This window comes from Oryx dammah, unplaced genomic scaffold (genome assembly GCF_014754425.2).
Source record: "Oryx dammah isolate SB20612 unplaced genomic scaffold, SCBI_Odam_1.1 HiC_scaffold_12, whole genome shotgun sequence".
NCBI lineage: Eukaryota > Metazoa > Chordata > Mammalia > Artiodactyla > Bovidae > Oryx > Oryx dammah.
In genome coordinates, this window is record NW_024070196.1 from 17,592,055 (window position 1) to 17,615,052 (window position 22,998).

The window sequence follows — 22,998 nt, forward strand, 5'->3', positions numbered from 1 at the left end:
GGGGCTAGCTAGCCTCATCATTCTGTGAGTCATTAGATGTAGACTAGACTGGTCATCTCCCTTTGCTAATAAGGAAACCGGTTTAATTAACTGAAGGAAATTAACTTAATTTTGCAGCATGAGTCTGTTTCCAGAGAGGGGGCTGAATTCTTCCCTTTGCTGAGAGCTGGTGCACATACAGCAGTCAATTCAAGAGGCTGTGTTGGCATGCTGTTGCTGCCAGTTGACAAATGTAGTATTTTCCTGATCAAGCTCTCAAGCCTTTCTCCTTGTTCCTTGAACAACTGAGCACAGAGTAATAAACTATCCAGAATGATTTTGCTACATGGGAGTCATTTGCTTGTCTATGTAATATGGGAGTCAAATGCCTATTCTCAGTAAATATAAGCCTCCCAATTGACTTAAGGTAATTGAATGATTTTAGATTTATTGTGTATATACTTTTCTCGGCAGCCTCTGAATCTAAGCAGGCGTAAAACCACATGAGAAAAATCTGAGTTTGGATGTTCACGTGGGCTCATCTGAGTTAAAACCAAAATATGTATAAGCTGGGTTATCAATTTCAGACTTGGGTGAATTTGTCTGTGAAACCTCACGCTTCCAGTGGAGCTGAAGGTAATGCCTTTCGTCAGATGTAATTCTGGGGGCAATTCCGCAAAGGACAAAGAGAGAAAGATGCTTTTGAGTCTCTGCCAGTTTGTTTTGTTTTCCTTTTTAGCTCATTTTTACCCTGTGTATGATTTTCTTTTCCCATTAGTTTTGAATTTCTCTCATTTAGTTCTAGGTGCTTGTCGTGGTTGGGTCTGGTACAGTTTGCTTAGGTCTTTGACTGTGTTCTTTCCTCTCCCTCCCCTTTATTCAAAGGAGGTCTAAGCTCACAGAGTAGCTATATTTCTAGAGAGACCTGCCACCTTCGCAGGATTTACTACGGTCATTTTCTTTTTTTCCCCCCATCCCCACAATATGGTTCTTTGTGAATTAAAATCAAGGTTCCTGAAGCTGGTGCTAGAGGTAGGAACAGAGCATGGGAAGCCTGGCCACATTGTGATGAATAATAATGACCGTCTCCCTGTGCTGTGAGCTCTTCCAGACCAATCATGGCCTATTCATCTCTGTATCCCCACCTTCTCATGTAGGGCCCAGTGCATAAATGATGCTCAGTGAGTGTGTGTTGAAGGAACAAACTAATTTTTGCAAATGCCTTTTCAATTTATAAAGATATTTCATATAGCAACATGGGGTGATTGTTTTCAAGACTTCAACAAGAACCATTTCCTCCCTCATTTCATTAGGATTGTGAAATTGCTTTGGAATTTTGGAACAGTGATACTTTTACTGTGGACTTTTCAAGAAAAGCCTGAGCATATAATTGCTTTTTTTTTTTTTTTTTTTTAATGCAAGGGGCCATAGACGGGAGGGAGAGAGGAGGGAAAGAGTTTGTTAACTGGATACGTTGCTTGTCAAGAAATTTAAATACTGAGTTCTCTCTGGATTTTTTTCTTTGTAACTACAGTTTGCAACTCTTCTTCCTTTTTTACTGGGATGTAAGTGAATTTTTTAACAAAAGCGAGAGGTATGTTTTCAAGGGAAAAGGACAAGCAGGCAGCAGGGGAAAGACTTTATTTTTATGACTTATGTCTTGACTTGGCAAACACTCAAGATTATCCAGCTCAACCAAATAATCCACATTGCTTTCACATCAGCCATCGCTGAGCTCCCCTTCCAGGGTGCAGCAGCACAACTCTTCTCTTAGGATATTTGAGGGATCTCGACTCTTGTCTTGTACTGCAGAAAATGGCAGTGGTGACCCCACACCCCTCAACTCTTGCAACCACTGTACATCTGCCTCCAGCAGAGACTCTCCCAGGATTCATAACCAAGCAGCTTTTTCTTTTTCTTAAACTGAAGTATAGTTGATTTGCAATGCTGTATTAATTTCTGCTATACACTTATTCATATTCAGTTATACATATACATATATATTCTCTTTTTTATATTTTTTTCATTATGGTTTATCATGAGATACTGAATATAGTTCCCTGTGCTATATAGTAGGAGCGTGTTGTTTATCTCTTCTATGTATAAAATAGTTTGTATGTGTATCTGATGGTCAATTCCAGCACAAGCTGGAATCAAGATTGCTGAGAGAAATATCAGTCACCTCAGATACCCAAATGACCCCACCTTTATGACAAAGTGAAGAGGAACTAAAGAGCCTCTTGATGAAAGTGACAGAGGAGAGTGAAAAAGCTGGCTTAAAACTCAACATTCAAAAAACTAAGATCATGGCATCTGGTCCTATCGCATCATGGCAAATAGATGGGGAAACAATGGAAACAGTGACAGACTGTATTTTCTTGGGCTCCGAAATCACTGCAGATGTTGTCTACAGCCACGAAATTTAAAAACACTTGCTCCTTGGAAAAAAAGCTATGACCAACCTAGATAGCATATTAAAAAGCAGAGACATTACTTTGCTGACAAATGTCTGTCTAGTCAAAGCTATGGTTTTTCCAGTAGTCATGTATGAATGTAAGAGTTAGACCATAAAGAAAGCTGAGCACCAAAGAATTGATGCTTTTGAACTGTGGTGTTGGAGAAGACTCTAGAGAGTCCCTTGGACAGCAAGGAAATCAAACCAGTCTATCCTAAAGGAAATCAGTCCTGAATATTCATTGGAAGGAATGATGCTAATTCTGAAGCTCCAGTACTTCGGCCACCTGAGGGGAAGAACTGACTCATTGGAAAATACCCTGATGCTGGGAAAGACTGAAGGCAGGAGAAGGGGACGGCAGAGGATGAGATGGTTGGATGGCATCACTGACTCAATGGACATGAGTTTGAGCGAGCTCTGGGACTGGTGATGGACAGGGAAGCCTTGCGTGCTGCAGTCCATGGGGTTTCAAAGAGTTGGACTCAACTGAGCAACTGAACTGAACTGTATCTGCTAACCCCAACTTCCGACACCATCCCTCCCCCTTGGCAACCAAAAGTCTGTTCTCTTACATCCATGAGTCTGTTTCTGTTCTGTAGATACATTCATTTGTGTCTTATTTTAGATTCCATATGTAAGTGATATCATATAGTATTTGTCTTTCTCTTCCTGACTTACTTCACTAAGTGTGATAATCTCTAGTTGCAACCATGTTGCTGCAAATGGCATTATTTCATTCTTTTTTATGGCCAAGTAGTATTCCATTGTGTGTGTGTGTGTGTGTGTGTGTGTGTGTGTGTATATACACACACCACATCTTCTTTATCCATTCATCTGTCCATGGATACTTAGGTTGTTTCCATGTCTAGGCTATTGTGAACATAGGAGTGTGTGTGTCTGTTAGAATTATAGTTTTGTCTGGATATGTGTGTGCTCAGTTGTGTCTGACTCTTTGTGATCCCATGGACTGTAGCCCACCAGGCTCTCCCATCCTTGGGATTCTCCAGGCAAGAAAACTAGAGTGGGTTGCCATTTCCTACTCCAGGGGATCTTCCCAACCCGGGGATCGAACTGTGTCTCTTGTGTCTGCTGCATTGGCAGGCAGATTCCTTACCACTCACCACTTGGATGTCAGTTCAGTCACTCAGTTGTGTCTGACTCTTTGCAACCCCATGGACTGCCTCACACCAGCCTTCCCTGTCCATCCATCACCAATGCCCAGAGCTTGTTCAAACTCATGTCCATCGAGTCAGTGATGCCATTCAACCATCTCGTCCTCTGTCATCCCCTTCTCCTGCCTTCAGTCTTTCCCAGCATCAGAGTATTTTCCAATGAGTCAGTTCTTTGCATCAGGTGGCCAAAGTATTGGAGCTTCAGCATCAGTCCTTCTAGTGAATATTCAAGACTGATTTCCTTTAGGACTGGCTGGTTTGATCTCCTTGCAGTGCAAGGGACTCTCAAGAGTCTTCTCCAACACCACAGTTAAAAGCATCAGTCCTTTGGTGTTCAGCTTTCTCTATGGCCCAACTCTCACAACCATACATGACTACTGGAAAAATCATAGCTTTGACTAGATGGAACTTTGGTGGCAAAGTAATGTCTCTGCTTTTTAATCTGCTGTCTAGGTTGGTCATAGCTTTTCTTCTAAGGATCAAGCGTCTTTTAACTTCATGGCTTGCAGGCACCATCTGCAGTAATTTTTTAGCCCAAGAAAATAAAGTCTGAATATATCCACCTGTATATATCAGGCAGCTTTTTCTTAAATGACTTAATCTCTAGACTCTCATCACCTTAATGCTGACTTTTCCCATAAAACTCAAGTGTAAAATTAGGAATATAACTGTATTACTAGTTCCCCAAAATCACTGAAATCATTCCCTGAAATTGTGGACCTTTAAAGTCCAAAGTCAGCAAAAGAAGACAAACTTAAGAATTTGAGAAAGTGGATTTTTACAGGTGAAGCAAGCGCCATACTCAGACTAATAACCCAGAAAACAATTCAGGAGTCAGATATAAGTGAATTAAACTCAGAACAATATTCAGGTAATGACAGTCACAAGATGTTGTTTGTACACTAGTCCACATGCTTCTACTCTGAGATTTCTTTCCTCCCTTGGTTCTTAGAAGCATGCAGTCTATGTGCAGGTGCCTTTTGTTCTTGTGAAAGACAGACAGGAAGAAAATCTTTTAGCAAGTACTATGATTCAAAATATAGGTTACATTGACTGATAACCTGTCTTATCCCAGTGTATCAGGAAGCATATTGGTAGGTTGGATGCACAGTAATTTGTAAACACTTATTTTGGCCTTGGCATGGGATGACCTTGGCCTATTGCCGATTCATACTTGCAGCCGTGTTAGGTCCTAGGGCTGCCGTAATGAAGCACCACAGACCAGCTGGCTTAAAACACTAGAGATTTATTGTCTCACAGCCCCAGAGGCTGGAAGTCCAAAATCGAGGTGTCAGCAGAGCCCTGCTCCCTCTGAGACTCTGCTTAGAATCTTTCCGTGCCATTTCCTAGCCTCTCGTGGTTTGCTAGCATTCTTTGGCCCTCCCTGACTTGCAGCTACATAGCTCCATTCTCTGCCTCTGAGACCACCTGGCACTCTGTGCATCTCCATGCCATCCCATCTTCGTCTTCTTATAAGAACGACACCACACATGTTGGATTAGGAGCCCAGTCTATTCCAGCGTGACTTCATTTTAGTGAATTATATCTATAACTTGCTTTCCAAATAGAGTCGTGTTCTAAGGTCCTGTGGGTAGGACTTCAGCACATCTTTTATGGGGAAGCACAATTATGTCCTGTAACAGTCCAGGCTGTACTTCTGCCCCAGGGATCTGGGAACATTCCCTTGTTTTTCTCTTATTTATTTAAATTTTTTAGTAAAAGTATAGTTGGTTTACAGAGTTTCAGGTGTACAGCAAAGTTATTGAGTTATATATATACATATATATATATTCTTTTTTAGATTCTCTTCCATTATAGGTTATTACAAGATATTGAATATATTTCCCTTTGCTATATAGTACATCTTTGTTGCTTCTCTGTGTATCTCCAAAATTATCCTAATTTATCCCTACTTCCTCCCTTCACCTTTGATAATCCTCACTTTCTTTTCTATGTCTGTGAGTCTATTGCTGCTTTGTAAGTCAGTTAATTTGTATCATTTCTTAGATTCCACATATAAACAATATTGTGTGATATTTCTTTCTCTGTCTGGTTTACTTCACTTAGTGTGATAATCTCTAGGCCCACCCATGTCACTGCAAATGATGTTATTTTATTCTTTTATGACTGAGTAGTATTCCATTGCATGTGTATGTGTGTGGATGTGTGTGTGTGTGTGTGTGTATGTGTGTGTGTGCTGAGTCGCTTCAGTCATGTCGGATTCTTTGCAACCCGTGGACTGTGGCCCACCAGGCTCCTCTATCCATGGGATTCTCCAAGCAAGAACACGTGAGTGGACTGCATGCCCTCCTCCAGGGGATTTTCCCGACCCAGGAATCAAACCCATGTCTCCTGCAGCTCGTGCATTGCAGGTGGATTCTTATCACGGACCCACCAGAGAAGTGTATATATACACTTCCCCATATTTGCCTTTAGCGCCATCTTTCAGTGGCTCTGATATGCCATTCTTCATTGGTTCAAAAGCAGATATCTCAGTGGGAATGTGAAATAGTATAGCTCTATGTGAAACAGTGTGGTAGTTCCTCAAAAAATTAAAGATAGGACTACTGTATGATCCAACAATTCCATTTCTGGGTATTTACCCAAAGGAACTGAAAGCAAGGTCTTGATACATTTATGAGCCCATCTTCATAACAGTACTATTCACAGCAGCCAAAAGATGGAAGCAACCCAAACGCCCTTGGACAGATGAGTGAGATATATATAGATATAGATATAGATATATAGGAATATTATTCAGCCTGAAAAAAGGAAGGAAATTCTGACACATGCTGTAGTGTGGATGAACTTTGAAAGTATTATACTAAATGAAATAGTCCAGTCACACACAAAAAAACCCGAATACACTATGATTCTACTTATGTGAGGTGTTTAGAATAAATTAGTAGAGACAGAAAGAAGAATGGTGCTTGCCAGGGTCTGAGGAGGTGGGATAATAAGAGGTTATAGTTTAATGGGTATAGAGTTTAGTTTTGCAGGATGAAAAGAGTTCTGGAGATGGCTGGTGAAGATGATTGTACAACAACATGAATGTATTTAATACCACTGAACTGTACACTTAAAAATGGTTAAAATGGTAACCTTTCTATTATGGATATTTTGCCACAGTTAGACATTTGCTGCACAATTTTTCACATGTCCCGCCTATCTTTTTTAAAAAAATTAATTAATGTATTTTCATTGGACGCTAGTTGCTTTGCCATGTTGTGGTGACTTTTGTCGCACATTGACATGAATCAGCCACAGGTTGTCCCTCCTGTCTTAATGCCCACCTCTCCTGCTCTCTGATTTCCTTCACCTGTGGAACCATCCAGGCCTTCCTTTTCCTGAAAAACCTTGACTTCACCTCCTGGCCTAGAAGCCATGAGGCCTTTTCTCTCCTGCTTTTCCAAATGATATTTTATCTATAGAAGAGTCCGTGACAGCATCTCCATTCTTCACCATTTGCTTCTCTTACTGACCCAAAACCTGGTATCCATTCACAGCAGAATTCTAGAACTTTGCTATCCAACAGAGTTGCTGCTAGTCGCATGCAGCGATTTTAAATTTAACTAAAATGAACAAAATGTAAAAATTGGTTCCTTAGTAGGACTAGCCACATTTCCAGTACTCAATAGCCACAAACAGCCCGAGGCTAATGTATTGGAAAATGTAGATATAGAACATCATCACCTCAGTGAGTACTGTTGAACAGACAGCACTATTCTTGATGTGGACCATTTTTTTTAAAGTCTTTCTTGAATTTGTTACAGTATTGGTTGTTTTATGTTTTCATTTTTTGGTCACAAGGCATGTGGGATCTTAGTTCCCTGACCAGGGATCGAACCTGCACCCCCTGTAGTGGAAGGCTAAGTCTTAACCACTGGACCACTGGGAAAGTCCCAGACAGCACTGTTCTTGAATACGGATTCTCAAATCAGAAGAATCACTTGTTTCAGGGATGGGGACAGACTGGTTATAACACAGATTCTGGGCCCCACCTTTCGAGTTTCTGATTCAGAAGTCTGGAGACCTGACCGAGAGTTTGCATGTCTGAGTTCCTTGGTGATATTGATGCTGCTGGGTGTCCCAGAGGAACCCTCTCTTAGATTCCCACTGAATTACTGTGATACTAATTTAGTGGACTCTTAGTTTTCATTTCAGAGCTGCAACTGGCATGACAAATCTGACCACAAATTGTTCTTCTTTGCTTTGTCCTGCTTTCATGATGATGTTTTATTTTAGTCTTTCACTGATATTGTTTGTCTCTTTGCTGGCTTCTCTCATCTAATTAAGAGGACCTGTCTCCAACCATGTGTTCACCTCCTTTGGGAATTTTTGCTCTCACGCTGTGTAGGCCATCTCAGATGTATGGGTGGCTGACTCGTGAATAAACATCGCCTTATTTCTAAGGCCGTATCTTCAGGTTTGTGGGATAACTGGATCTGGATGTTTAATTCCTCTGGAACACCCTGATATTAGAAACAAAGCTTCTGTATCTCTACCCTCTCTGGCCTATGAGCTAATCTTCTACAGTCTCTGATAATTGTTGCCATGCATTTCTTTAAGTGATGTAAGAATGCTTGCATGAAAAGCTCCGTAGAAATGTCAAGTATTATGTGTACCTGTTCATTAAATATTCATGCAGTTGGAGAACTCACCACTGTTGTGTGCTGAGTAATTTCCTTAATGCCTTTCCTCTTGGTGACCAACTGTTTTATAGACCTAATCTGCTTAATCCTTTCTATGAGGTATGGCAGGGGTCAGGCACAAATATGCCCATTTTCAAATTAGAAATTAAGGTGCAGAAGTGTTTCAAAGAGAGTCCAGAGGCACAAAGCTGGTGATGCCTCTGCCCACGAACTGCAACTCATGTGCATGACTCCCATGCTAAGCCCCCTATTCCCCCACAAAGCCCCCAACTCTTTTTGCAAAGCCCCAACTTTCATGCAAAGCTCCAACTATTAGAGAACACTAAGCCTCAGGGTTTTGAACATAAAAAGAAATTACTAAGTTTGATTCAACGTGTACTTCACATAATGCATTTCTGTGACACTTCATAGTAATGAGATAATTACCATGGGTACAGTATTAGAATATACATATTCTGATAAGTTACAGCTGTAAGAAATCAGTAATGGCCATTAATCATTCCATGTTCATTCTTTACGAGGCTCAGACTAAATGGTAAGCTGCAGAGTTCCAACAAAGCTAAGACAAATTTTATAGTCATCATTTCTGCCATTTAGATGAGGCGTTGATGGGCACAATAGACTCTCCCTAATTTAAACTAATTTGGGCAAACTGCTGCCCCAAAAGAGAAAAATCTGAATTGAAGTATAGCAGTAAATATATACTATCTGTGAGATATTTGAGAGTAACAACTGCAATCCAAACTAGAGCATCAAATGATTAATAAATAAACATCTTCAGGAACTACCTTAATTAATATATGGGAAGGAATCATAGTACCTATATCAAGGACTCGAGTCCTTGAGTCCATGAAACCTATTTCTATCTTAAGTAAGTTAAGCATTTCCCCTTATAATCATTATTATACCTATTCTTTTACATAGTGAGGTTTTTTTTTTTTTTTTTTACTTCAGGATAAACATCAGGTTGGGCCCTTAGCCAAGTTACAGCTAAAGGCAAAATTAGCAGAAATTAAATTAATCAAGTTTTACTACACAGTGTAGAAACAGTGATCAATGCAAACTTTTCAATTCTTTCAAAGTTAGGAATTTGTTGCATATTTTAGAAAAAACCCACAAGGTTGAGAGGAAACCTAAAATGCCATTCAACCATATCCAAGCTGACCTAGAGATTTTAAAATTCTAGGCTGTTGGATCTGCAAGGGATTTTGGAGATTATTTTGTCCAGGAGAAAAGGGAGAATAAGAATAGATACCTGACTTCCATAGAACGCACAGCCTGGGCATGAGAGAAGTAATTCTAGCACCCAGTGCCTGTGACTCCAACCTTGTGATTATTAGACGCACACCCATCTGCATCTTCTAGGAGACACACGCGATGATCCACACACAGCAAAGTGGACAGCTCCTACCTGTAACCTGGTGGAGTATCCAGTTAACTAGCAGGCAATTTAGACTCTTCATGTAATTTAAGGTCATTTAGTCAAAACCACTCATGGTGGAGGTGAAGAGACAGCTATGCACCACTCTATAAATCAGCGAAGTTAGCCAAGATACGGTCACCAGAATGGAAACATCACTGTTGTCTACGTCAGACAGATGCTAACTAAGCAAAATAGGAACAGTCTCTCAGAGTATCCATTAGATACTAAGAGCAGACGGAAAATGTGCACAGGCTCTGAATTTCTGCATCTTTGCTGTCTTCTACACCGAGCTCAGCACCTGACACCAAGCAGACCATCAGGAAGTGAGAAATTCTTTTAAATGACCCATGTAATTTACACCCTTGGGTTTCTGGTTTTTTTAAAAAAGATCTTGGTGATTAGGATTTAGTTTAATTTTTCTTTCCGATTTACTAAAGCTGGGGAACCTTTGCAGAAGGGTGTAGTGCCTTCCTGCTCTCTGCCTTAAAATGAAGCTCTCAGTTACTCAGTAACTACCTGGCAAATACAGCTACCCTTCTGAGTTCACAGGGCCTTCCAAGGTGATTTTGAAAGTGAGTCGTTGATTTGAATCCAGGGTCCAAACAGAGCTGGGACAAGCCTTGGCGATCAGGTAGTCCAGCCCTCTCCTTTTATAATTGAGGAAACGGAGGTCCGGAGAGGTTAAGTCACTGTGGCCTGATCACATAATTAAGTTTGTTTATTTGCTGTGCTTTGGGGCAATCTGAAAAACGCCACGTGCATAGTTTTTCTTTTCAACTTCCTGACATTTTCAGTTGTGTGCACTCAGGGTATTTCTAAAATACTGATAAGCATGTGAATGCAGATCTCATTTAGTGAAATCTGGCAGTGTGGGCAGTCTTCAGTGAAATCTTTTCCTCTTCCTTGCTTGATACTTTTATGTTCAGCTGGTTTTGATTTGTGGTGTTTGATTAGACAAAAGGTAACAAAATATTCATTGCAGTTAAAAAAAAAAATCCTCCTTTCTTTTACATCCACATAACTTCAAAGTAGCCCCAAAGTCATCATCTGTCGAAATTTACTTCGGAACTGAAACCGAGGTGAAAAAAATTCTGTCCCAGGGGAGTTTTAGAGAGCCATAACCATGCAAAAGTACATGGTAACAGAAAATATTATGCAAACTTCACTGTGGCATTATAATGGAAACTGCATCAATAGTGAAAACTGCATCAATAATATCTGAATGGCTAGGTAAGAAAGATAAAACCATTGAAATACATACTTTTGACTGTGCACTGTTACAGTACATTTACAACGCACCACAATTTGAACAGAAAGTTGACAAACTCTGAATTTCTTACAGGCAAAGTAATTTATAGCATGGGGCTGGAGCGGGAATTCTGACTATCATTCCTTGTGCTTTCTCTGAATAGGTTGTGGCCCTGTCTCTTGGTGCCTCGATTTTCCCTCCAGATGTCTCTATGAAGTCCGATAAATTATCAATGTAATGTAACATTTACTAAGCTTCAGAGAACAGCTGGTCATTATTCAGAAGCTTCTAAATCATGACAGGCTACTTCCAAGGCTTTGCTTGGAGTCAGTCATCTCTGAGGGCTTCCCTGGTAACTCAGCTGGTAAAAAATCAGCCTGCAATGCAGGAGACCCTGGTTCGATTCCTGGATCGAGAAGATCCCCTGGAGAAGGAGTAGGCTACCCACTCCAGTTTTCTTGGGTTTCCCTGGTGACTCAGCTGGTAAAGAATCTGCCTGCAGTGCAGGAGATCTGGGTTCGATCCCTGGGTTGGGAAGGCATGCCCCCTGGAGGAGGGCATGGCAACGCACTCCAGTATTCTTGCCTGGAGAATCCCATGGACAGAGGAGCCTGGTGGGCTACAGTCCATGGAGTTGCAAAGAGTCGGAGACGGCTGAACGACTAAGCACAGCACAGTCATCTCTGATTCTGCTCCTTTGCTAATGGTTCAGGGGCGAATATGAAGTCTCTTTTGAATTTAAGATTAAAATTGGGAGAGAAACACTTTTTGAAAAAACAGAGTGTTCAGCTCTGTACCAAATAAAATTGTTGAGGTTCCTTGCTTCAAAACCAAGTGTGTGCTCTATTGGTGTGTAAGTTAAGGGTGACTTTAGCCATTGGCATAATCAGACATTCAGGGAAGAATATTGGATCCTTTATGGGCTACAATGGTGTCTTCTCTCAAACTTCATATGTTGAAGCCTTGGGATGGGACTGTATTTGGAGATACGGCCTTATAAGAGGTGATAAAGTTCAAATGAGGCTGTTAGGACAGGCCTTTGTCCAATCTAATGAAGGTGTCCTTCTAAGCAGAGAAAATTTGGACACACAGAAAGACACCAGGGATGCGCACAAACAGGAGGAAAGGCCACGTGAGGACATAGAAGGTAGCCACCTGCAAGCCAAGGAGAGAGGCCTTGGGAGAAACCCAGCTTGCCAGTTCCTTCCTCTTGGACTTCCAGAACTGTGAGACAATGCATTTCTGCTGTTTAAGCCTCCCAGTCTGTGGCGTTTTGTTCTGTCAGCCTTAGCATCTTCACTTTACGATAACGATCACTTCAAATATCTGACGTTTGCAACCAGTGTCTATCACTGTACAATCAGAAGTTAGCATTCCAAGGGACCCCTGCTCCTCCAGTGCCTCTCAAAGCCTCTGGATAAAGTCCAAACTTCTTAACGTGGCAGACAAGCCCTCCACAATCTGTACAGCTCTCTCCGTGCTCCAGCCTCGTTTCTCAATGCTCCCCCCTCACACTCTGGCTCAAGCCAGGCGCCCCCACTTGAGTTTCCCTTAGAAGCCATGCTTTCTTCTCCTCTGGTGTCTTCTCCTCACTGTGATTCCTTCACATCTCTGCTTACATGGCAGTCCCCCAGGGAAGCTTTACCTCAACTGGACTGACGGGCTATAGCCCAGGGGGTCACAAAGAGTCGGACACAACTGAGCAACCGAGCATGAAGCACTTTGTGCTTCCGCAGCACAGGCATCTACATCAAATTACCTTGTCCTTGTTCATCTGCTTCTTTCCCCTCCACTCTGAAGACTCTGGAGATCAGAGACTGAATCTTACTCACAGTGGAGTCCCTAGTGCCTGCTCTAGAACTCGGCACGCTGTAGGGTTTCCATTCACTGAGTCAACATGTGAACACATCTTGCAGGATTTTCCTCTAAAATAGTTATTGAGTGCCTGACTGAGAGAACAGAGATCCATCTAAATCAGATTGTCGGTTGCATTAGTCTACTTGGGCTGCCATAACAAAGCGCACTCACTGGGTGACTTCAGCTTCAGGAATGCATTCGTTACAGGTACTGGAAGTCCAAAATCAAGGTGTCAGCAGGGCTGCTTTTTTCTGAAGTCCCTCTCCTTGGCTTGTCCCTGGCCGTCTTCTCCCTGTGTCTTTACGTGGTCTTCATTCTGTGAGTTATCTGTGTCCTAATTTTTTCTTGTTTGGATACCAGTTAGATTGGATGAGGGCATGCCCATAGGGCCTCATTAAAGACCCCCTCTCCAGATACTCTCACATCCTAAGCTATTGTGGGTTAGAACTTCAGCATATGAATTTGGGGAGGGACACAGTTCACGTTCATCATGAGCGCTGGCTTCATAGATTTTAACCACTAGTATGTTGCTGTCTTCCTGAGTAGGCTATTTGCTATAAAGGTTTGGTAAGAGATGTACATTTTCATTAAGAAAGTGGCATTTTGGAGCTGATGGTTGTTTCCAGGGGCTAGGACTAGGCTATCATATTGGGAGTTCCACACCCCCAAGAATAAAGTCCCAGAGGATGAAAGTAATAAAGCAGTTCAGAATGTGGTGCTGATGGCCACCATTACCAGACTCACTAGAAATTCTCACTGTGAAACAGCTAGTACTTGGGGACCCCCAGAAAATTCAGTGGTCGCGTGTCCAGTACCCAAGAGATGAAAACATCAGATGCCAAGGCTTTTCTCTGATCTTCCCTGTTTGTTGACTCTCAGGACTGGGAGAGCTCTGTAAAACATGAGGGTCTGATCTTTTAGCTTTAGATTGGAATAGAGGATTTAGGCTTCCACGCCTTAAAGGGCAAAGAAAGGGTCCACCCCGGCTCAGCTGTGGTCACTCCCTGTGCATAACTAAAATCTCTGCCCAGGAAGTCAGAGTGAGGTTGTGGGAAAGAGGCTGTGTAAGTGACTCTGACTGTTGCTATAACAACAGTACCTTGGTCTAATTTCTTTTGGAAAATGAATTTCAGCTGGTGGGATGAAGCTGAGCAGCTTCTCCCCACAGATGACAGCCTCCGGAGCTCTGCTGTTTATGGGCTGAGTGCGTGGTGCCCTGCCTGCCTCTGCCCACTGGAACATCCTCAGAGCTGGTTAAATCATACCCGTGTTTGCCTGAAAGTGAGAAAGCGCCTGTCTACACATGGACCTCGCCACCCCCGGGAGATTCATCCTGGAGAGAAAAACCCTTTCCTTCTTTCTGCCTTGTCTCCTATTTGTGGACAAAGTTACTCTGAAGACATAAATAATGGGTGATCTCTTTGCTGGCAACTGAAGGCGAGCCCTTAGCTTTCAGCTTTGGGGCAAAAACCTGCTAAGAAAGGGAGGTGTGGGAGTCAGACGCCATCCAGGAATAAGAATAACGTCCTGTCTGCTCACTGAGATGGGTTTTGTGTGTGTGTGTGTGTGTGTGTGTGTGTGTATGAGAGAGAGAGATGAAGAATTCTCTTCCTTTGCTGTCTGTAAACTCCAACTCACAAGGAAGAGCAATGTCTGACCTCGTTGAGGGAAACAAGAGGCTTTTAATAGACTCAGAGATCTTATTTCAATACTTTTGTTTTCCAAAGGGAGATAAACACGTGCTTGGATTTTTATTCAAAAGCGGTGTCAGGATCAGGCGCTGGGGGCTGTTTGCATCCCATGAGCAGTGGGACAGGACGTCAGGGCGATGGAGGTACTCCTGGAAGGGGCTATAAGCAAAAAGAAAAATTTCTCATTAGAAAGAAGGGACATGTTGAGTAAACAGTGAAATAAAAATATTCTTGATTCCTACCCAAGGGAGAGAAAAGTGCTCAGCCTCCCTGAAGTATTTCTCCTGCTGCCTCCCTCCTCCCAGAAAATAAACAGATTGAAACCTCACGCTTCGTTCCAACATGCCTGTTCTTCGGTCTGTGTTGTCGGTGTAAGGCTCCAGCTGTGAAGGACGCAGATAAGATCTGATCTTTCCATTTGCCCTCTTCCTCCCTACGGTTTTCCCTTCTTCTTCCCCGACCTCCTTTGCTGTCATTTCTTTACAGCTCTAAATAAAATCCCATTAGGAATTTCAGATTGTAATACAAGGTCATGCACACAGGCGTGTTTGAGTAGCTAATGTATGCAAGACATTCTAGGAGGAGATATTCCTAAGGAAATTGTTTCTTGTCCTTAGATGTAGTGTCGTGAGTGTGTGTGTGTGTGTGTGTGTGTGTGTGTGTTTATGTATCTGAAAAGACAGAGCAGTGCGGCGTTCAGACTGTAGAATTCTGATGGCAACTGCAGATCTCAGCGGAGCTTTTCCTACAGAAAGCTACTGAGCAAAGGAAGCTGCCAAGGGATGCACACATCTGCTCCCTCCTGAAGTTTTCAAGGCTACAGCTATCATCACGTCTCAAACACATGCTAAATTTGCAGAGTAACATCTTTGCTCGTAGAGGAGCACGATGCTTTTCTGTGAATCAGGCAGCTCTGACTCAAAACACGTGAACACATCCTCCTTAGCCTGTCACGACACCAGTGTCGAAAACATTTTCCCAGAATTTCTGAGCCACATTTGCTTGTGTTTGATCAGGACAGGAGTTATCAGATGCAGAACAGTGCAGTAAGTGAAAATGCAGATTTGAGAGGCAGATGGAACTAAGTAAGGCTCTGCCATGTGTCTTGGGACGAATGACCACAGTCTCTGAGGCCACCTCTCTTCCGTCATAGGGGTATTGAGAGGATTAACAATCGGGCTTCCTAGGTGGCTCCATTGATAAAGAGTCCGTCTGCAATGCAGGAGACCAGGTTCAATCCCTGGCTGGGTAAGATCCCCCGGAGAAGGAAATGGCAACCCACTCCAGTATTCTTGCCTGGAGAATTCCATGGACAGAGGAGCCTGGCGGGCTATACAGTCCATGGGATCACAAAAAGTCAGACACAACTTAGTGACTAAACTACCATCACCAGCAATATACGTAAAGCATGTAGCATGTACATTGCAAGGTCTCAACCAATTAGAAGATTAAATGACTATAATATCTTCAGTGAGCCAGATTTTCCAATAAAAACTTACCAGTTAGTTCTTTCTACTGAACACTATGTGAGGAGATTTGAAAGCTGGCATTTGCAGAGATAGTCTCAGTTTCAACAAAGTTAATAAATTCACTGAAATACCAATTTGAACTACATATATGGAGCTTGTGAAATACTTCATTACTTCAGATATAAAGAGTGCACAGAATTCACCTGACTTGCAATGAAAATATATGTTATTTATTTAATCAAGAGAAAGCCAAGAGCCTCTACCAACATTCATGTATTTGGAAATATGGAGATTTGAGGACATCTTGGGACTTGGCATTTCCCAGTGTTAAGGGCCTTGACTGCCACTGCTCCTGACGTTTTATGATCCATTCTCAATGTGCTGTTGTGAATTCGGGTGGTGCAGTTTAGGCATAACTGAAGGATAAAAGGGTCCCTAAAAATTCAGCCACACACAAAAGATTTAAAATGCTTTTAAAGAATGTCTTAATTTAGCGGCTTGCAGCTGGAATTGGGCGGGCATCCACATTCCGAACGCTGGAAAGAGGCACCACCACTCTTGTGTGTACATATCTAAGATGACTTGGGAATAGAGTTTGCTTCCCAGATGGCACTAGTGATAAGGAATCCACCTGCCGATGCAGGAGATGCGAGTTCTATCCCTGGGTCACTAAGATCCCCTGGAGAAGGAAATGGCTGCCCACCCAGTATTTCTGCCTGGAGAATTCCAGGGTCAGAGGAGCCTGGTGGGCTACAGTCCATGGGGTTACAAAGAATCGGATATGACTGAGTGACTGAGCAATACAATATATGATAGCAAAAAGGTAAAAGATCACGGTCATTTCTAAAGCTAAACTCAGTCTCCCAGAACGTTCTGCCTGGTCCTTTTCCTTTGGGCTGGGGGCTCAGCAATGCCCCAGCATTCCCTTGGGCCTAGTAATTGAGGTTTCAGATGCTTTCCGGGAGGGCGAGGCCACTTTTAAGATGATCCATTTCTTCCTGGAGCATTTCAGAACACAGATTTTTTTTTTTTTCTTTTTTGGCTGTGCCACCCCTGTGGGATCTTAGTTCCTAGACCAAGGATTGAACTACGACATTGAAAGCACTGACTCCCAACAACTGGACTGGGACCAGAGGGGATGTCAGGTTTTTAACTGACATCCCCTCCAAAGACCCAAATTTCCTCTTGATTAGATCCAAAGAAGCTGTGTCCTGGAATGGTCACAGGTAGAGGTTTTAAACTCTGGGCTCTCAGGCAGATTTTCTGTGTGTCTGTATTTAAACTCATCTGAATTTTATTAGGTAGTAAAGTTGTTTTCTCTCTAAAATAATGTGAGGAGTGTAAAGGCTGACAAAGCAGATTTCAGAAGTTATGATAAGATTTATCTTTTTTATGCGGGTTGCTGTACCCTTCACATTGCTGTTGTTCAGTTGCTAAGTCATGTCCAACTCTTTGCAGCCACATGGACTGCAGCACGCCCTACACTTTCTCCTGGAGTTTGCTCAAGTTCATGTCCACTGAGTTGATGATGCTATCTGGACATGTAGACTCTTCACATAGATTCCCTTAAAACAAACATATTCGACTTTTCTCAACATACATCTGACATACATTCACTTTCTTACGTGGTCTTTGTTCTGGGAATGAACCCACCCATCAGGCATACAACAGACCTTCAGTTCGTGAGGAATGAAAGTGAAGGTAAGTATGTATAATATGAAGGGAGAAAACGATCTAGGATATTATCCTACTCAGAGAAACCACAAATATAAAAAATAAACATTTTCATGTAAAGTCTTGTAGAAATTCAGCAAGCTCCTACAGGACTCAAGCTCCCCTGTGCTTGGAAATATCTCCATCTAGAGCTTTGTTTCTTGATTTTGTTTATGAGCATCACCAGTCAACTCGGGAACATATGATATTTTTCTGGGGTTTTTTTCTTTATTGTTTTGGGGTTTTTTTGGCCACTCTGTGTCTTGTGGGACCTTAGTTCCCTGACCAGGGATCAAACCTAGGCCCACAGCAGTGAGGCACTGAGTCCTAACCACGGGGTACCAGGGAATTCCCAGGACCATCTGATACTGACATACATTAGGTTTGCGTGCGTATATATTTTTAATCAAACGGACGACTTCAGAATTTCAGGACTCTGACAGAATTGTTAGTCTAGATAGAAACTTCTAAAAACTGGGACTGTTGGACGAACTCTGAGAAATTGGAGGTTTTTATTAAGTTTCTTTAGATGCCTGTGGCACCAGTCTGTGTCCCAATCTGGCCCCCACCTTGGGGGATAAAATCAAACTGAGGATGTGGGACCAAGAAACCTGCATTTTTAATAGCTTCCCAAGTCACTGTAAAGTCACTGATCTAGAAAACTGAACCTCTAAAGAAACCTCAAAAGATCCTTTCTAAGGACACTGAAATCTAGAGGACAGTTCTGGAAATGTTTTCCACTCTATTTGTATTCTACTAATTAATATATCTCACACATGAATATTCTGGGTCACTCATCAAATATATTAAATAAGCAAGTCAGATTTATCCGTGTGTTCATATGCTTATTATCTACTGATAGAATGAGAAGAAAGTAACCATATGAAAACTGATGCCGTGAATCATCTTCTGGTTTGACCAGAGCAGATTAGCATAACCAGAATATTCTCTTGGAGCCTCTAAATTACTTATAGCACCTGCAATTCACCTTTAATTCTTGTATACTTATATCTCTACTATTTGGAGAAGGAAGTTCACCCACACTTTTGGTTGGAAAGAGCATGTTGGTGGGTGAAAACCACTTGAAACCTGTGTAAGGAAATTTAAAAATTTCAACTATGAAAATACCCAGCATTTTGAGTTCACAAACATGTCAAAACCTGTGAACCTGGTAATGTTACATAAAGTCTCTGGGTTTCAGATTCACTTTTCCTCACCACGACGCTCTTCATATGCTCTCAAGTTGTTCTCAACATAGGTTTCCTGGACCCATAGAGTTCTCCAGCATCTTAAGGAAGGGACAGTCTGTGGGCCATTTCCAGACTTTTAAAATAACCAAAATAAATCATACATTTACTTACTTGTCATTAAAACACCATACAGGCCAACATTTTTCAAGTGCCTGCTTTAGGGATCAGTTACACAAACTGAGTGTGGTTATTTGAGAAATCTTCCTAGTTTTCATTCATTCCTACAATCTTATGAAGGAAAAGGCAAGCTGTTACGGTCTGATGTGTATTAGGTGCTATGGAAGCACCTCAAGGGTCTCCAAGATCAGGATGTGTGCAGAGGAGCTGTCATGAGAGACTGTATAGAACACAATGTCTAAACTGCATGGTGATGGACAAATAGAATTGGTCGGGTGAAGAAGCTGGGTGAGAGTATAACATATGCCAAGACTCAGAGAGACAGAGAGCAAACACCATGCGTCCTGAGAATGGCAAATAATTAAGCAGAGCTGAAGGTTTAGATTTGCTTGGAGTTGGAGGGCCAGTGGAGGGGAAGAAGGTTCAAGGTGATAGCCGAGACTGGAGAGGCGAGCAGTGGTAAACATCAAGTTGTGGAGGGCCGTCGTGTGAGGCTGAGATGATGCTGATGACAGCAGACAGCTCCAGAGGAGCTGCAAGTGAAGAATGGGTTCACATTTTATAAGGAAAAATCACAGCCCCAACAGAGAGACAACGGAGAGAATTGGTTGGAGAAGAGGCGAGACTGGAGCAGACAGGCTAGTCAGGAGCTGCTGCTGAAATCATGAGAGCAGTGTTGATGATCTGAAGTAAGGGAGTGGCGTTGGAGGTGGAAAATGAGATAAAAATCTTTTATTAAGATAAAAATCACCAGTGATAAGAACAGATGTCCTTGAGGTGCAGTTGGCTTTAGGTGGTGAGGAGAAGGTGGAATAAGGATGAGTCCTGAAAATGTCTGAAAACACTTTATCATGATTAGCGTTGGATCCCAGGGTCACTGATGAAGGCATTGCTGTGCTTCACCACCTGCATGAGGGCAAGTGCTTATGCAGTCACCTGAGTCTGAATTTGAATCCAGGTTGAGATAGCATATTGAAAAGCAGAGACATTACTTTGCCAACAAAGGTCGGTCTAGTCAAGGCTATGGTTTTTCCAGTGGTCATGTATGGATGTGAGAGTTGGACTGTGAAGAAAGCTGAGTGCTGAAGAATTGATGCTTTTGAACTGTGGTGTTGGAGAAGACTCTTGAGAGTCCCTTGGACTGCAAGGAGGTCCAACCAGTCCATTCTGAAGGAGATCAGTCCTGGGTGTTCATTGGAAGGACTGATGCTAAAGCTGAAATTCCAATACTTTGACCACTTCATGAGAAGAGTTGACTCATTGGAAAAGACCCTGATGCTGGGAGGGATTGAGGGCAGGAGGAGAAGGGGATGACAGAGGATGAGATGGCTGGATGGCATCACTGACTCAATGGACATGAGTTTGAGTGAACTCCGGGAGTTGGTGACGGACAGGGAGGCCTGGCGTGCTGCAATTCATGGGGTCGCAGAGTCGGACATGACTGAGCGACTGAACTGAACTGAACTGAATGCCCCACCTTACCCCCCACCCCAGGCACTGTAATCTGGGACACAGTGCTAATTTCACTCTGCCTAATCTCCTCCTCTGTAAGGTGGTTCAAGTGAATCCTTCCCACCTTTTAGACTCTGTAGGAGGAGACAGGAATCTGATGGTTACCCCCAATTATCTTCTATCTTAAAATCTTCATCATCTTAATAGCAGGATCATCATTTTTATTCCAAGCTCCCAGATCCTCCCCGATTTCATGCAAAGTCAGGGACAGTCAATAAGAGTTGAGTTTTGTTTTTTGTTTTGTTTTAGCATCCTGGCACTGCTAAAAGCCTACAGGAAGAAAGAATATCTTTCTCATGGACCGTTTAGAATCTGCTGGAAATGTCAGCAGAGGTCCAGTCATCTCAGCCATGTTCCTCCTTGTTCTGGGTATCATCCGCCCTCTCCATTTCACCTCCTGTAAAGCCATCAGACCAGCACATGCATGACCTTCCCCAGAGGTTTGCTATGTGGATAATATATGATCCTGCATAAAAGCGCTTTATAACCCCAAAGGCTTCGCTGTTCTTATTACTACTGGTTTGGATGTCGTATCACTGATCCCAAACCATTCTGTCTCTCCCTGTTTCAACTCTCTCTATCACACACACACATACCCACAGAGTTTCACAGAAGCACAGCCATCAGGCCACACTGTAGGCGAGAGCCCTGTGCTGGAATCACTGTGGAGGAGGATCTGTTTCCTTCAGAGTAACTGACACACGAGAGACCCCCACTGTCGCAGGCAGGGGATGACTTCAGCTCCGGGTCCTGCAGTGTCCCGAAATGGGAGGAAACGTGTACATGTAATAAAACAAGAAGAGCGGAACAAGGAAGCCGACGCTTGGTGAAGAGTTCCTGTGATTCTTCCATGAGGGCACAAATCATATTAAGAGGCTTCCATCTTTGGGAAGTAGAAGGACCAGGGACTGCCTGTTCAGTTTAGTTCAGTCACTCAGTCACGTCCAACTCTTTGCAACCCCATGGACTGAAGCACGCCAGACTTCCCTGTCCATCACCAACTCCCAGAACTTGCTCAAACTCATGTCCACTGAGTCAGTGATGCCATCCAACCATCTCATCCTCTGTCGTCCCCTTCTCCTCCTACCTTCTGTCTTTCCCAGCATCAGGGTCTTTTCCAATGAGTCTGTTCTTTACATCAGGTGGACAAAATATTGGAACTTCAGCTTAGGCATCAATCCTTTCAATGAATATTTCCCTTAGGATGGACTGGTTTGATCTCCTTGCAGTCCAGGGGACTCTCAAGAGTCTTCTCCAACACTACAGCTCAAAAGCATCAATTCTTCGGCACTCAGCTTTCTTATGGTCCAGCTCTCATATCCATACATGACTACTGGAAAAAACCATAGCTTTGACTAGATGGATCTTTGTCAGCAAAGTAATGTCTCTGCTTTGTAACATGCTGTCTAGGTTGATTGTAGCTTTTCTTCCAAGGAGCAAGTGTTTTTTAATTTCATGGCTGCAGTCACCATCTGCAGTGATTTTGGAACCCAAGAAAATAAAGGCTCTCACTGATCCCATGGTTTCCCCAGGGATTTCCTGAGATAAGGTTATTAGGGAGGAGACCTTGACCTGAGTCCCTGGGGTGTGGGGAGTCCCCAGGACATTTCCATGTGTAGGCAGTTGTGAGCAGGAGAGTTGCTGCTTGCGAGTTCCTTAGCCTGCAGGTCCTGTCTCCTCCTGCCCACTCTCCTTCCATCCCCCAAGAGGGACAGAAGGAGGGAGTCAGACTCTCAGTCTACCCTGCTGCCTAGCAAAGATGGGGCACAGGAGGGATGCTGAGATGGCTCTGCTGTTCTGGACACAATTAAAACCCTGATGCTGGGAAAGACTGAAGATGAAAGGAGAAGGGGGCAGTAGAGGACCGATGGTTAGATAGCATCACCAAGTCAATGGACATGCGTTTGAGCAAGCTCCAGGAGATAGTGAAGGACAGGGAAGCCTGGCGTCTGCAGTCCATGGGGTCACAAAGAGTCGAACACAACTGAGTGACTGAACAGCAACAAAAGAAAAACTGTAAGATGTTTCTTATTTAATATCTTTCTTCCATTCCCAATTCTGGTACAGGAAATATATGTCAAGATTTGGCTTAAAGGGGCCAGCAGTGGGGAACTCTAGGCCCTCAAGGAAAAGGAAATACTCAGTAGCTTCATTCGGGTCACATCCTGGAAATGTATTTGATTTGAGCCCCAACCATGCAGCGCTGTTCTACAATCTAGGACACGAATGCATTAGCACTTGGACTCAGGCTTGAATTGCAAATTTGATTTTTGTTGTTTATATTTAAAAAGTTATACAGGATGCTTGGAAAACATTAGGCTATTGCAAGCTAGAGAACAAAAATATATCATTGTACCTATATGTATTTAGAGATTCAGTTGCAATTGTTTCAGTGGGTATCACTGCATTTTTAAAAAAACTTTTAAATCACATTTTTAAGATAATAATAGCTAAGGCTT

General features: G+C 42.7%; 1 protein-coding gene across 1 annotated transcript in view; it reads left to right on the plus strand.

Annotated features, from left to right (window-relative positions):
• Positions 1 to 22,998, plus strand: part of MAML3 (mastermind like transcriptional coactivator 3) — a 451,078-nt gene that overhangs the window by 242,530 nt on the left and 185,550 nt on the right. The window lies entirely within an intron of this gene.